Source organism: Paramisgurnus dabryanus, chromosome 2, assembly GCF_030506205.2.
Source record: "Paramisgurnus dabryanus chromosome 2, PD_genome_1.1, whole genome shotgun sequence".
NCBI lineage: Eukaryota > Metazoa > Chordata > Actinopteri > Cypriniformes > Cobitidae > Paramisgurnus > Paramisgurnus dabryanus.
The window spans coordinates 33,963,670-33,970,028 of NC_133338.1; positions in this window are offsets into that span (position 1 = coordinate 33,963,670).

A 6,359-nucleotide genomic window follows, 5' to 3' on the forward strand; every position below is an offset into this window, starting at 1 on the left:
AACGTTGGTGGACACTCTATTGTATTATATCTATTGTATGAATTGTATTGTACTCTAAACTCTGTGGTATTATAATTATCTGAACCCAGTTTGGTTTTTCAATCTCATATCTGATCATCTTTCCTGTGTGACTGCAGGGAATGTTTCTCCATGTATATTTTGATCTTTTGGTAAACCAGTGCCATTGAAAAATGTATAACCTATGCTTTTTTGCATATCAAATACACTCTTAGAACGAATGTGTTAAAAACAACACATTAGTGTTGATTCTGGGACACAATTTGTGTTTTATTTTACTTAAAATTACACATAATGTGTTAAAAGCTTAACACACAAAGATCTATAAAAAATTAACACATCCTTTCTAAGTGTAAATACACTATATTACCAAAACGTTCACATTGTAGCTGCCGACTGTGAAAACTGTGCAAAATAAATGTAAAACACCTTAGTGTGACTTAAAATATAACATGCAATTACAAATGATTTTTTTGCCATATTGTGTAAATGTAATGATGCTGAATAGTCCATAAATATATATAAGTTGAGAAGACACTATCACTCCGAATGACCAACTCGTGGGAGTTTAAGAGGAAAGTCTGCTGGTTACAATGAATTTAGGTCTCTGTCAGTATTAATACAAAACACAAAAAAAGGAGCATATGATCATTTAAATATCTTAAATGATCTTTTTGTGATATTTTCTTAACTGCTTATTATGGCAAAACTGCAGTACGTTTAAACAATTATAGAAATTCTCAGTAGAGGATAAACAATTTGGACACACATTGTGCCATCGTCATGGAAAATTTTATCAGGTGTCTTAACTTGATTGCTGTATCTTTATGGCTCAATGCTGCGAATGGAAAAAGCAGAATGCATATTTTTGTCTTTTCCACCTACACTACAGACCTTTTGGCAGTCTGGAGTTAATATACAAGGGGTGTTAAATGGTTGAGATGGGTTAATTCTAATAGTCAACTTTGCCAGTACAGAATGCATCTATGTTTGAAAGACTTGTGGACCCAAATTTTCTGTCATCAATCACTTTGTCTAATGTTCAGTGTAGCTGGTGTGGTCTTTCACACTATACGTTCAAGCCCACACACTTGTGTCCATACACATAAGGATGCATGCACACACAAATGAATTAGATACATATAATTTTTTCTCTGCCAACCCCCTTCATCCTATCGCCACATTCTCACGACCGCACACGACACGAAGCTCATTCTCTTTATAACATACTGAAAGGGAATCCTTGACATTTCACTCAGATCACTTCAATATCCTGAATGGTCTGCTGTTATAGATTACAAAACATAATTTGTCTAGAGAGCAACTAAGTTCTTAGGGTGAGGCCTGTGGATGCATAGCAACTAAACCAGCCCAAGCACTTTTCTGTTTCCACTGATCTGAGGACAGTATTTATCACTCTCTGCCCATTCAGAGCTGGAAAAGCACTGCCACACAATCAGCTCTGTGTCTGGCCGAATAGAGGAGAGAAATGACCGGAAACCTGTTGTTGTAAAAGTCATTCAGGCTCAGAGGAGGAACTCCTCTGTCTGAAAGTAGTCCAGCCTTCCTTACAATAACTTGACAGATAGTCACTCTCACTTACAAATGATGCTTTTCTGGAAATTTTCTTTAAAATAATAGTCATATTTGAGTCTTCATTGTTTTACATAACAAAGAATAATCACATATTATTGCATTAAATCACATTACATAATACTATATATTGCATAAGGTATTAAGGTGATATTTGACTGAAAATGCTAGTTAGGTATAGCTTATTTGAATATTTACAGTTGTAATTCTTGTGTGTTGTTTTTAGTCTGTTTTAAACTTTAGCTCCATCTAGTGGTGATGATTCTAAGATATATTGGCACTTATAACGTAAACAGTCTGGCAGCAATACACACGCACACTGACTTTTAAAGGGACATTTCACAAGACTTTTTTTAATATGTCAAATAAATCTTTTGTGTCCCCAGTGAACGTATGTGAATTTCTAGCTCAAAATACCATATAGATATTTTATTATAGCATGTTTAAATTGGCACTTTGTGTGAGCAAAAATGTTTTGGGTGTATCCTTTTAAATACAGACAGAGCGCAGCGCGGCATAACCTGAAAACCACGCCCACCGGAGGGAAAACAATTCAACCGTCTCCATTGACTTTGTATTGCGAGAGGCCACCTCCTTGTCATTTCAGGCTTATAACAAAAAACAGAATAATGCCTAAAAGTTGCTGTGTGACAATATGTACAGCTAACAAGCCAAAGAACCCAAAAAAAAATTTTTTTTTAAGCTGTCGAGCCGTAAAACGCAGCCTTTAAGGAGAAAAAATTGGATTGCCGACTACGTTTCCCCCTAGTGGACGCCGTTCTACTAATATGAGTACCATGAAAAGTTGCCTGTTTCCACTTTTGTGTCTTTAAACCCTTTAAACGCTCATTTTTTGGGGTCGACAGCTTATAAAAACTTATTTACAGGTTAAACTTAAAAACAGAATAATACCTAAAAGCTGCTGTGTGACAAGGTGTACAGCTAACAAGCCAAAAAAAACAGAAATACGTTTTTATAAGCTGTCGACCTCAAAAAACGAGCGTTTAAAGACACAAAAGTGGAAACAGGCAACTTTTCATAGTACTCCTATTAGTAGAACTGCGTCCACTAGGGGGAAACATAGTCGGTGATCCACTTTTTCTTCCTTAAAGGCTGAGTTTTACGGCTCGACAGCTTATAAAAACTTATTTCTGGGTTCTTTGGCTTGTTAGCTGCACATATTGTCACACAGCAGCTTTTAGGCATTATTCTGTTTTTTGTTATAAGCCAGAAATGACAAGGAGGCAGCCTCTCACAATACAAAGTCAATGGAGACGTTTGGATTGCCCCTCCCCCGGTGGGCGTGGTTTTCAAATTTGCACAACTGCGCTCTGTCTCTATGCAAATGGCCTGATCTCTAAATGGCAGTGCCATGGTTGGATAGTGCAGATTAAGGGGCAGTATTATCTCCTTCTGACATCACAAGGGGAGCCAAATTTTAATGACCTATTTTTTCACATGCTTACAGAGAATGGTTTACCAAATCTAAGTTACTGGGTTGTTCTTTTATACATTATCTAGGTTGATATAAGCACTGGGGACCCAATTATAGAACTTAAACATAAATGTCTGATATTCATGATATGTCCCCTTTAAGTGACAAAACAGTTACTTCATTTCATCATGGTTAAGAACATGGGTTTGATACTGGATAGCAAGTTTTCATATGAAAAGCAAGTTTAAATTTCCCATATTTGTCGTACAGCATTCTTTCAGCGCAGAAATATTTCATAATTGCAGAAGTTTTCTGCTTCGGGCGCCAAAAAGCTCAAACATACATTTATCAACACACAGATAGATGACTGTTATTCATTGCTGGTATTATGCTGAGCTATTGAAGCTTCACCTGGTTCAAACGCAGCAGCTAGAGCTTACTAGACCAAGGAAATATCATCGTATAAATATTTTATCTTTACTGTGCTGGCTGCCTATTAGTTTGTTTACTTTTAATTCTTGCTGATAACTTCTGGTGTATAGGCTATCTTTGCGAACAACTATTAGATTACAATCCTTCTCGTACATTGCAGTGACAAAAAACTTATAAGAATTCCTAAAATGCTGTATTAAAATCCTTTAAATGTGTTAGCTCCAAAACTTTGAAATAAGTTTAAACTTTGAAATAATTCCTATTTAGGATTTAAAAGGAGGGCCTGCGCTGTGGGTGAGCTGCAACACAGGAATGGCCTTACTTTTGAAACACTAAAGTATGTAATGGTAAACACCTTGTTTATTAACATCATCACTTTTTAGACATTGTGTAAGCCTAAATGGACCCCAAAACAGGTCAAAAACTTTCTGGATATGAAACCAAAACAAATACGATTATAAGTATGTGGGTGGGGGTTCACAGGGCTAGTTATTTACTATGAAATATTAAAATACCTTTAAATCAAACGCTCAAAGATAATTATTTTTAAACCAGCCTTTGAATTAGACTGGACCCATTGTGCCCTTAAGGCCCCTTACTTTAGATTCTGATTTGCTTGTTTCCTACACTATAAGAAAGGAGGCGTTCATTTTTATGTGTAAAGCTTTTAACACATTATGTGTCATTTTGTCTTGATTTTGTGTTGATTAAGGAGATAAACAAATATTAAAGGCATCAAGAAATGTACTCACTACCACTACTTGTGGTATAATATTGTTTTTTTATTGACATGAAGCTTTATCCCTTACACAATATATCCACCAGGTGGCGCATGAAACAACAGAATCAGAATATTAATTATATTTAAACTATATTTAAACTCCTCGTGATTGTGTAAAAACAATATTCACAATATGAATAAAAATGAACAATTATTGTTTGTGATGATAATAATACGAACTATATTGTACATTCTTTTGCACGTGACTGTGAGTGTAAAGCATAGAGCATTATACGTCATTATTTGATGTGTTTGTTAATAGTTAATTGCGCTATGCGGTATTCATGAGAGTTCCATAAATATTAATTTAGTACATTTATCAAAATTGATTAAGTAGTAAAAAAAGAAAAATAAACGACGTGCCTTTATTTGTCAATTCGTTTTTATTTTTGTTGCTGTTGTTGAACTTGACCCTTGTGCATGCAGAAGTGCAACAGAGAAGCATAGGTAGTTTCACGTTTGTGTTTGCGGGGGAACTGCAGACCATGGAACTACAATAGATTAGCGAGATAGTGAGGTTTCAAAAATATTTTAGTCTTTAGTTACTCAGCCTACCTACTAAAACAATAAATTAAAAAGTATTTTAGGGTTATATAATTGTTTGTTTGTTTTTTTGTATAATGATGTTTTCTGTGCCACCCCAAAGTAATTGCTGGCCCCTGGTGGGGCACCCCTGCACAACACTGCTGGGTATACAGCTAAAAGTGATACAGCTGTAATACAATTCATGCTTATGAACATTTCATTTTGAGGAAATAAAACAGAATTTAAATCAGAGTGGGTCTAAAGGGTTACTGTAACCTTAAATTTCAAACACATTGTTAAACATGTTAGATATTTACAAAAAGAAATTTCAAACGCACTCTTAAACATGTTAGATGTTTACAAAAAGAAAGAAATATCATTTTACAATATGACATAAGGTAAGCCACACTTTTTTTTCTGTCACAGTAGTATTGGATAAACATGATAAGTAAACAAGATTTACAGAGTTGTTGCAACTTTGACCAAAATCCTGGGCCCCAATGTCAACACTTAGTCTGCAGCATTGATCCAGTATGCAAAGATGGAAATCTGTCCACCATGAACTCTGAGCTTATGTGTATATGTGTCAGTATGTTATAAAATGTATTTTTCTACAAATATATCCCACTAGTATTTAAGACATTATTAAGAGGCTTTGGGATCAGACCAAAAAATTGAAGTTGGAGTTGTAACAGACGAACAAGCAATAATCCCAGACTGAAACAAAACTTTAGACCTGATTTTATTAAAACTTTAATGCATGCAACAGAAATAAACCCTATAATTAAAAGTCTTTGTGTGTGTGTGTGTGTGTGTGTGTGTGTGTGTGTGTGTGTGTGTGTGTGTGTGTGTGTACCTGGTTATTATCACGTTGTGGGGACAAAGATAGGAATACCAGTATTTTTGTGACCTTGTGGGGACATTTTGAGGTCTCTACGAGGAAACAAGCTTATAAATCAGACAGAATGATACTTATTGAAAATCAAAGGTAGCAGAACGTTTTCTGTGATGGTTGGGGTAAGGTTTTGGGGAAGGGAATAGAATATACAGTTTGTACAGTATAAAAACCATTACGTCTATGGAATGTCCCCACAAAACATGGAAACCAGAATGTGCGGGTGTGTGTTTGTGTGTTTTAGGTTTGGTTATTTATGAGAAAATGTGCTCACAAATATAAAACGTAGAAAACTACTTTAGTTGGAATTTGCTAGTAAAAAAGTTATTAAATAAATATTTGTGTTTTGATCTAATAAAAATTTTACAAGGTTTGATAGCATAAAAGAAAAAAATATTTAGCCTTGTATAAAAACAATGTCTATGCTATGTCCTCACTAAAATATTTATGACACTGCAACTCTTTAATAAATCAGCAGACATAATTGTGGGTACCCAACACTGTACTTTTATACTATTTCAATCACTATTCACACTATTTACTTTGACCTTATACTGCACGTGTACACTAGAGGGAACCTTTACTCCTAAATTAATGCTAGCCTACCACATTGAAACAAGTCATGGTTATTTGTTTATTCATTTATCATTACAGTCGGTTGTCTTCAGGCATATTGTTTG